The sequence below is a fragment of the Oryctolagus cuniculus genome, chromosome 1 (genome assembly GCF_964237555.1).
Source record: "Oryctolagus cuniculus chromosome 1, mOryCun1.1, whole genome shotgun sequence".
Taxonomy (NCBI): domain Eukaryota; kingdom Metazoa; phylum Chordata; class Mammalia; order Lagomorpha; family Leporidae; genus Oryctolagus; species Oryctolagus cuniculus.
In genome coordinates, this window is record NC_091432.1 from 117,548,063 (window position 1) to 117,558,501 (window position 10,439).

A 10,439-nucleotide genomic window follows, 5' to 3' on the forward strand; every position below is an offset into this window, starting at 1 on the left:
CCAAAATGAAGCTTTTCTTTAAAAGTTGGGGCCCAGCATTTCGGAAGAGCAGGTTAAGCCTCTGGCAACACTGGCATCCCAAACTGGAGCACTGGTTCCAGTCCTGAATGCTCAGCTCTGCTTCTGATTCATCGCCCTGCTAGTGTGCCTAGGAAGGCAGAGAACGATGGTTCAAGTTCTTGGACTCCTGCCACCCATGTGGGAGACCTAAATGGCATTCCTCACTCTTGGCTTTGGCCTGGTCCAGACCTGGCTGTTATGGCCCTTTGAGGAGTGAACCAGTGGATGGAAGATCTCTCTCCCTCTTCCTGTTAAATAAATAAATAAACCTTTTAAAAAGGCTTTTTAGACTTTTTATAATCTTAGAGTGGATAACCCTTTCTAAGCAAGACACCAAAGCCAGAAGTCATAAATTGTGGGTGATCCCTTGAGATTGCCTGCCTGAGATTTCACCCCTGCCTTCTGCCAATTAGCTTGAAGATCGAATAGACTAGTAGCTTTCCAGGTGGCCTGGGCCACACCCAGGAGCAGTTTAACTGATTGGCAGAAGGTGGGGGTGGGGGAAATGTGCCTGGAGCTCCTGCCGCCTGGCAGCAGTCAGGCTAACTGCATGGGCTAGGCAGGCAGTCTCAGGGGATCGCCCACAATAAACCATAAATGAAATGACAGAAAATGTGTTACACAATTTAAAACTTTGGTACTCCATACACGTCGCAAAGTATAAAAAGAAACTACAAATTTGTGAGAAAACATGGAATACACAGGCTACCAAGCCGTATGATTAACATAGGAGCAATACCTTCCAAACACAAAGACCACCCCCTATAAGTCAGTGACTGGAAACTCGATAGCAATACCCACGGGGTATATGTAAAGATAATCCACAGAAGTACAGTGAAGGTATGAAAAGATGTTCAGCTGCAAAAGCGGTCCAGAACACATGATTCAACTTAGGTACATTAATAAGACAAAACTTTTTGAAAGCTGAAAATTCCTGTTGTTGTAAAAGGGGCAGAAGAAACAGTCACTCATCCACATCACTGAATGTCAACTCGTACTTCCTTTTGGAAATTAATTTGGCATTTTCTGTCTAAAATGCCAATAAGCACACATTTTGACTCAGCAATGCTACTTCTAGGTAACTAACACATGGAAATCATAAGAAATACAAAGATGAATGTACTGAGGAAATTGCAATCTTATTTGCTATAAAAATATAATAAATTATGGAAATTTTACAAAATGAAGCACATAATTTTTAATATCCTATCTGTTTTTAAAAATTGTATTTTGGGGAGCTGGCACTGTGGTGTAGCAGGTAAAGCCACCACCTGTGATGCCAACACTGAATATGGGTGCTGGTTTGTGTCCTGGCTGCTCCAGTTCGGATCCAGCTCCCTGCTAATGGCCTGGGAAAAGATGAAGCTCCTGGCTCCTGGCTTCAGCCTGGTCCAGTACTGGCCATTGCTACTATACTAGGAGTGAACCAGAGGATGAGAGATTCCCCCCCCCCCCCCCCACACACACACACACAGGTGCAGTGGCTCAAGGACTTGAGCTATCTTTTACTACTTTCCCAGGCCATAGCAGAGAGCTGGATAGGAAATGGAGCAGCCGGCACTCGAACTGGCACACATATGGGATGCCGGCACTACAGGCAACAGCTTTGCCACAGCACTGGCCCTGAGGAGTTTCTTAAGTCATGATTTGTGCTGAAATAATTAATCCTCTTTTTTTTTTACTATAATATATTTGAAAACAGATTTATGCCAGTGGAATGCTGCTACTTGCATGGAAGAGATTGCCAAGTATAAAACTTTAAAAATTATCAATGTTCTGTTCACTGGGTTTGCTTCCTGTCTCTCACCAGCCCAGGAGGAATTCTCTGCTAACGGCACCAGCAGATTCCCTGGGCTCTCTACCTCAGACTCTTCTGTGCCCAGTCTTACTTCTCAACTCTGAATTATTGCTTGTTTGTGTTCAATTCTCGGATACTTAATCGGAGTATTGTAGAAAGGTCTTCCTCAACATGAGATGACTTATGGTTTTCTCATGACCAATTTCCTGACCAAAGAAAGCAAACCCATCCTTGGCTAAGTACGCAGTCCAAATGCTTATTTAACACAGTCGAATTAGAATAAATGTCAAGTAAGAAAAATAGTGTATTTTGCATGCTCTAAATCCCCTCCTTAACTTCCTATCAAATTTACAACAGCTGCTATTTCAAACTGGTGGACAAATGATAGATACCTCTAAATATAATATCTCCTTGGAGCTTCATCCTTCATCAAATCATTGAGGGGCCGGTGCTGTGGCATAGTAGGTTAAGCCTCCATCTGCAGTGTCGGCATCCCATATGGGCAGCAGTTTGTGTCCCAGCTGCTCTTCTTCTGATTCAGCTCTCTGCTTATGGCCTGGGAAAGCAGTGGAAGATGGCCCAAGTGCTTGGGTCCCTGCACTGGTTTGAGAGACCCAGAAGAAGCTCCTGGCTCCTGGCTTTGGATCAGCCCAGATCTGCTGTTGTGGCCCTTTGGGGAGTGAACTAGTGAATGGAAGGCTTCTCTCTCTTCCCTCTCTCTCTGTCTGTAACTCTACCTCTCAAATAAATAAATAAATAAAATCTTTTTTAAAAATCACTAATTGAGCATTGGCTTCTCTCACTTGCCTCTAAGATCTTATAGGTAAGGGTTGTGTGTAACTCATTTTCTGATATAGAATCTTAAATGCTTGTGACACATAACAGGAAATCAATAATTTTTTAATGAATGGATGAGTGAATGGTACAATTCCGGCACCAGTGTCTGGCCACACATGAACTAATATGAGTTTCCTGTAACCCTTAACCACACGCCACACATGTAGGCAGTAGATCTCACTTCTCTACTGATGAACTGCGCCACATAAATCAACTGGACTTGTTAATGAATTGTTAAAGTTTCCCTCAAAGATAGTTCAGGATTTAATCCATCAATCCATTCAGTCACCTAACTAGGTCCATCCCTAATAGTTGCAGGGTCCATGGAAAGAGTACAATGGGTACTGATATACCTGCATATGTATTTAGAGTTATAATTCAAGCAAATAAACTTTGAAATGCAATAAATTCCTCCTCACGTGATGAATATGCTTGGCAAGTGATTCAAAATGTCAGGTATGATTTTGGAATTCTTAATCACTGAGAAGGTCTTCTCTGGCATGTAACAGGATGGGAATAAACAATTCTATCTTTCTTGCTATCTCCTCACCCCTGCCTTTATGCTGCTCATGAATGGGCCTCCTTTTTATGTATGTGGATGTAGCCCCAGCTGTCTCCAACCTCACCACCCAGAAAACAGCAATCACTCCTTGGCTATAGGAGAGCACATACTTTTGCCACCATCCACCCTTGGGAATGGTGAGAAGTACGTCCTAGAGAAGCAGAGAAGTCCTAGAAAAGCACCTGCAAATGTGTTCAGGGTTGTTTGTGCAAAGTTCTGAATGCAGAAACATGACTTAGAGACTTGGAGAGGGTAGCTGGAGTGGGGAGTTCAATATAGACACTTTATCATGGCATCTCTGATGCTTTGCCTCGTGACAAGAAGCCTTAGAAGAGGGGCGGAGACAGAAGTTCTCTTGATTAGGGTCTAAAGCCAATAATGCACCCAACAAACTGAGTGCCTACTCATCAAGCTATGTTTTCCATACAGTGTTTACAGCGTGTGTATTTCAATGACATCCGAGGACAAACCAAACCAACAAAAGGAAAAAAAGAAACACCAAGAAATGAAAGAGAAGAAAAATCCTGGAAAGACCTAGGTGGGAAGCATTCATTATTTGTTTAAATTCACCTTTATGAAACAATTTAGTTCCAAGGAGATTAACGTGAAACCAGAAGCTTGTGCAGTCCAGTATAGTAACTGCTAGCCAAGTCTGAGAACACACAGTGGAAAAGAGGCAGTTCCTTCAATAAAGGGCGTTCGGAAAATTAGATGTTCACATATAGAAAAATGGAATTGGGTCCCTGACATATAAAAATCGATTGAAGATGCATTTAAGGCTTAAAAATAAGACCAAATAATATAGAAAAGTTAAAGGAAACACCACATAAAAGTGATCTGGACAATGATTTCTGATTTGCTCCCAAAAGCACAGGCAACAAAAGAAAAAATAGACAAATTGGATCACATCAAACTAAAAAACTGAGCAATGAAAGAAGCAATTTACAGCATGAAGAGACCAGCTACAGGTAGGAAGAAAATATCAGCAGATCATATATCTGATAAGGAGTTAATATCCAAAATATACAAAAATTCATGCAAGTCAGTAGCCAAGAAAAAAATAATGGGCAGGAGTTGGGCATTTGTAACAGTAAGATGCCACTAGGAATGCCTACATCCCATATCTGAGTTTGAATTCCAGTTCTGTTTACAATTCCAGCTTCCTGCCAATGTGCACCCGGGAGGCAGCAATGATGACACAAGTATTTGGATCCCTGACACCGACATGGGAGATCTGGATTCAGTTCTGAGCTCCTGGGCCAGTTCTGTGGGCACCTGGGTAGTGAACCAGAGAATGAAGCAAACTACAGCAATCTCTCTCTCTCTTTCCTGTCCTCTCTGCCTCTGACTTTTCAAAGAAAAACAAATGTTTTCAAATATTTTTTAAAAATAAAAACAAATAAAGTATCTGAATAAAATTTTTTCAAAGGAAGATGTACAAATGGCCAACAGATACATGCAAAAATTGCTCTCTATTGAGTTTCCTCAATATACTAAAACTGTTGGGTCGGCGCCATGGCTCACTTGGCTAATGCTCTGCCTGCGGTGCTGGCATCCCACATGGGTGCCGGGTTCTAGTCCTGGTTGCTCCTGTTCCAGTCCAGCTCTCTGCTGTGACCCGGAAGGGCAGTGGAGGATGGCCCAAGTGCTTGGGCACCTGCACCCACATGGGAGACCAGGAGGAAGCACCTGGCTCCTGGCTTCAGATCGGCGCAGTGCCGGCCGTAGTGGCCATTTGGGGGGCGAACCAACGGAAGGAAGACCTTTATCTCTGTCTCTCTCTCCCATTGTCTAAATCTACCTGTCAAATAATTCAAAAAGTAAAATAAAACTGTTGTTACCAAGTGATCCAGTAATCCCATTTCTGGGCATATATCTGAGGATATAAAATCAGAATTTTGAAGAGCTATCTGCATCCCCATGCTAACTACACTGCTATTCATAATAGCCCAGTTACGCAAGGACCTAAGTATCCATCAATGGATGAATAAAGGAAATATAGGATGTGGACACAAAGAAACACCATTCACACTTTCACAGAAAGATAACCCTGTCATTTGGGACAACATAGATGAATCTGGAGGACAATAGGCTAAGTGAAATAAGCCAGACCCAGAAAGACAAATACCCCATGTTTTCACTTAGATGTAAAATCTAAAGCTGTTGAGCAAATAGAACCACAGAGTTAAAATATAGTTTCCAGAGTCTGGGAGAATAGAGAGAAAGGAGAGATGATGAAAAAAGTTTTAAAAAGTTCCATTAGGAGGAATGAAGTTTGTGAGATTTCTTGCACAGCACTGCAACTATAATTAAAAACAGTACCTTGGGCCAGCGCCACGGCTCACTTGGCTAATCCTCCACCTGCGGCGAAGGCACCCGGGTTCTAGTCCCGGTTGGGGCGCCGGATTCTGTCCCGGTTGCTCCTGTTCCAGTCCAGCTCTCTGCTGTGGCCCGGGAAGGCAGTGGAGGATGGTCCAAGTGCTTGGGCCCTGCACCCGCATCAGAGACCAGGAGGAAGCACCTGGCTCCTGGCTTCGGATTGGCACAGTGCACCAGCTGTAGCAGCCATTTGGGGGGTGAACCAACGGAAGGAAGACCTTTCTCTCTGTCTCTAACTCTGCCTGTCCAAAAAAAAAAAACTACCTTGTACACATATGTCATATGTAATAATACCACTTTGTGTCCCACAAATATGTACAATTATTATTTTTCAATTTATAATACATTTTAATGAATTAAACATAAAGATTGGGACCAGTGCTGTGGTGCACTAGGTTAAGCCCCCACCTGCAGTGCTGGCATCCCATTTGGGCACCTGTTCATGTCCCAGCTGCTCCTCTTCTGATCCAGCTCTCTGCTATGGCCTGGGAAAATGGTAGAAATGGCCCAACTGCTTGGGTCCCTAAACCTGCCTGGGAGACCCAGAAGAAGCTCCTGGCTTTGGATCAGTCAAGGCTATTGCAGCCATTTGGGGAGCAAACCAGCGAATGAAAGACTTCTCTCTCTCTCTCTCTTTCTCTCTCTCTGTAACTCTGTCTCTCAAACAAATAAATAAATATTTGAAAAAACAGAGATTACTTCTTTAACTTGCACTGGCCTTATATTTATGTGCTCTCAATAGCCCCAGGTGGCAAGGGGTTACTCTGCTGCACAGCTCAGACAGAGGACATTTCCATCATCACGGAAAGCTCTTCTGAACAGTACTAAAAAACAAAAAATCGAGCTTCATTTCAATGGCCTTCAAGGTTGGTTGTGACACTATGATCTGTGTCCACTTTCGATTCTCTGTCAATATGTCCCTGACACTAGACAACTATTTAGAAAATCAAAATATGGATAACAGCTTCAACTAATCTTGTGTGCAATATGAAACATTTTGTAAGAGCAACCCCAAAACTTGGAAGTACTGGGCAAGATGTCCTGCCTAGGCCACTAGTCTAGATTCAAGCTCCTTTGAACAGACTCATAAAAACAGAGTTGCATAAATACATAAAAAAACTGGATTCCAGTTTTGGTTTTCCTTTAAAAATCTGTATAGCCTTTAAATTTACTTAATTTCTCTGAATTCTAGTTTTGCTGTCTGTAAAATTGAACTGATAACAATGCTTCCAATTTTCTGCACTTTGATATTTTAAGTATCAAATAATGCAAGACACCCAATAGTAGAAATACAAGATTACTTCAAGAAGTTTGTGGAAAATGAAATTAAAAGATAAACTTATTTTGATGCTCAAAATTTTTAAATCCATGCATAATTTTTTTGCAGAATGTGAATTTTCCATGAATAGGGAATGTCTGGGTAAAGTTGAAAATGTCCAGTTTAAAAGAGAAACTATGGTAAGAAGTAGTAGTAGAAAAGTAGATGAAGGGAAGATTTTGGCCTCAACTTTAAATGTCGGAGTAATGAATTCCTGCTTTGGGTAGGGTTAATAAGCAGGGAAGCAAAGATATAAAATCTATAAAAATCCAGGCTATGGCATTTGAATTTCGGTTTAAGGAATGTTTTTAAACCGGGGACTTTTCCTTTAACGCACTAGTTAGAATCACAGATGTTTTATGCTTCTGCTTAATTACTCTATTCAAGTGAGCATTAATTACTCTGTTTCCACTTAGAGAGGAAACCCTTAGTTTAGTTTTAAATCTTATGCTAAAAAGGGAGACAGCTAATCCAGGAGAGGGTCTTTGGCTGGATTCCCAAGTCACTCCCTTGGAAAGGAGGCTCAGGGAAGTGAAAGGGCATCCCAATCTCTCAAGGTCAATTAAATGCCACAGCCCTCCTCCAGTGGATCCTTTCAGGCTCAGATGCTTCCAGATGAATAAGAGAAAGCTTAAATGCATGGAATAGCTGTGGTTCACTCACCTGGAGCTTTCCTTTTAAGACAGCCCTGTAGCAATCACGAATAGGTAGATTCGGGCTGAAATATTTAAAACTGCAAAGCCCTTGAGAGGGCTTTAGGAATTGAGGTTGGCACTTTCTCATGCAAAGGGATTATTGACAGAGCAGGAGGCGAGTGCCAAGCATGGGGCAGGCAAACCACTGGTGCTCACCCAGCCCGGATGCCCTTGGGACCACACCTGGAACCAGGGCCTGGAAGGGCAGTGACCCAAGCCGGTCATCCCTGTAGAATAAATTAACTGCTCTCCCTTGTCACCACATCACAGTGCTGTAGTTCAAGCATCACATTTTTAATTACTTTTCTCAAAATTCATATATTTTACATATCATATTTTATAGTCATGCCAAAGATTTACTGTGAGAGTAAAACTCCAGGCAATTACCTCAAAACTACACCTCAATCTGAGGTTTTTTTTTTTTTTTTTTTTTTGATTCTCAAATCACTTTTTGTGCAATTATTCTTTTTAAAGAGTTATTTAAAGGGCTAGTGTTGCAGATCAACTCAACTCCAGCCATTGTGGCCATATGGGCAGTGAACCAATAGGTGAAAGACTCTACCTCTGCCTCTCTGTAACACTGCCTTTCAAATAAATAAATAAACCTTTTTTAAAAAGTTATTTAAATAATTGATAATGTTGTATGCCTAATAAGGTAAATTATTTGCTGCACAAATTCTCAAATTACCAATGTCTTCTATTGATGCTTGTTATACAAGGGGGTTTGAAAAAGTTCATGGAAAGTGCACTTACTAAAAATCTTCACCTAGATCTCAAAATCTTTTGCACCAAAATTTGATGCCACTTTTGATTCTTTTTTAGCAGTCAAGAGCCACATTTTTGTCTTTTAAATGTTATCTAATAGTTTATGTTTTGTGTTTAGAAAGGCATCACCAATTCCAATCCTCATCCTATATCTCCTAAATTTTATTCTGCTGCTTTCCTTTGTTTTTTTTCCTTTAAATCTACAGAGTCTGGCATTTTCTTGATTAAAGAGCTAATGTTTTTTCTAAAAAGCTGAATTTATAAACTGGGCTTTTTGTGTGTCTTGGACCTTTACCCTGGCTTGTGATTTCTTTAAAAACCACATACTTGCCGGCGCCACGGCTCAGTAGGCTAATCCTCCACCTTGCGGTGCCGGCACACCAGGTTCTAGTCCCGGTCGGGGCGCCGGATTCTGTCCCGGTTGCCCCTCTTCCAGGCCAGCTCTCTGCTGTGGCCAGGGAGTGCAGTGGAGGATGGCCCAAGTGCTTGGGCCCTGCACCCCATGGGAGACCAGGAGAAGCACCTGGCTCCTGCCTTTCGATCGGTGCGGTGTGCTGGCCATTGGAGGGTGAACCAACAGCAAAGGAAGACCTTTCTCTCTGTCTCTCTCTCTCACTGTCCACTCTGCCTGTAAAAAAAAAAAAAAAAAAAAAAACACACATACTAAGTTTTTCAATGTATGCAAAGATTTGCTGCAAGAATAATATCAGTCCTTTGAAGAATCTGTCAACTCTCTTACCAGTACAACTTCACCCTTATTGTTTTTGAAATAATATACGTACATATCTTCCGCTGCTTTACCAGACTCATTAGCAGGGAGCTGGATAGGCAATGGATCAGCCAGGACTTGAACTAGCACCCATGTGGGATGCCAGCACTACAGACAGGGTTTTAACCAACTGCACCACCGAGCCAGCCCCTCAGCTCAATTCTTAATTCTAACCTCCTGTTAATGCAAACTCAAGGAAGCAGTAGGTGATTGCTAAGTGTGTCCTCGCTATCCAATAGGGGACCCAGATAGAGTTCCTGGCTCCTGGCTCCTGGCTCCTGGCTCCATGGCTCCCAGCTCCTGGCTCCAGGCTTCAGCCTGACCCAACTTCAGCCATTTTGGATATTTGGATAGTAAACCAGTGGATGGAAGCTCTCTGTCTTCTTGCCACTTTAATTACACACACACACACACACACGCACACACTAATTTTTATCCTTTGATTTTATCCAAAGATAAAATCTTTATCCAAAGATTTTTTTAAAAATCTAGTTGTTGTTGAACTAAGACCACTGTATTTCTAAATTATTGAAGATCATGAGGGGGATTTGTTTCTGGTTGCTGCTCCATTTCAAACCACAAATTAGAAAACTATAAGATGCCTATTGATATTATAATAGTTTCCTGGTTTTTTTTTCTTTTTTTTAAAGGAATTTATTTATTAACACATTAGATTTCCAGAGTCACAGCAAATTCATGATAATTACTACAACACATTCTCATCAATGTTCAAGCTAATGTAATATTAATACAAAGAGAACAAATTTCATGCAGTTCATATATACAATTCTAAAATTTTCTACAACAAATAACAAATTTATTTATTACAGTGTTTGAAGCCGAGAAGTCCAAGATTGAGGTACCAGCAGATTGAGAGCCTGGTGAAGGCTCTCTGTTTTATCTGAGGTACCTTCTGGCTGTCAGGACGGGTTGAAGTGTGGGGAGGTGGTGGGGGGTGGGGAGGGATGGAATCCCACCATGTTCCTAAATCTGTATATATGAAATATATAAAACTTGTATAACTTAAATACAATTTTTTTTAAAAAAATTGAAATTTAACTAATGGAGCATCTAAAGTCTCAGTAAACTAGTTTTTTTTTTCTTACTGTTAAGTAACTAGTCCAAATGCAATATGTAATGTTTTAAATTTTTATAGACACCTTATTAAAATGATTAAATATTTCTAAAATAACATTAGTGGGTAAAATATTAATAAAAATGACACAGTATTTTTGAGACTATTTTTTCCTAACTAG

General features: G+C 41.2%; 1 protein-coding gene across 2 annotated transcripts in view; it reads right to left on the minus strand.

The window, feature by feature from the left end:
• The window catches only part of LOC100344537 (olfactory receptor 4D5), a 36,258-nt gene extending 26,121 nt beyond the window's left edge, over nucleotides 1-10,137 (minus strand). For both annotated transcript variants that reach the window (XM_070047831.1, XM_070047822.1), the window contains exon 1: nucleotides 1-10,137. This exon is cut by the window's left edge. The gene's annotated coding sequence lies outside the window, so the exon portion shown is untranslated.
• Nucleotides 10,138-10,439: the final 302 nt, after the last annotated feature.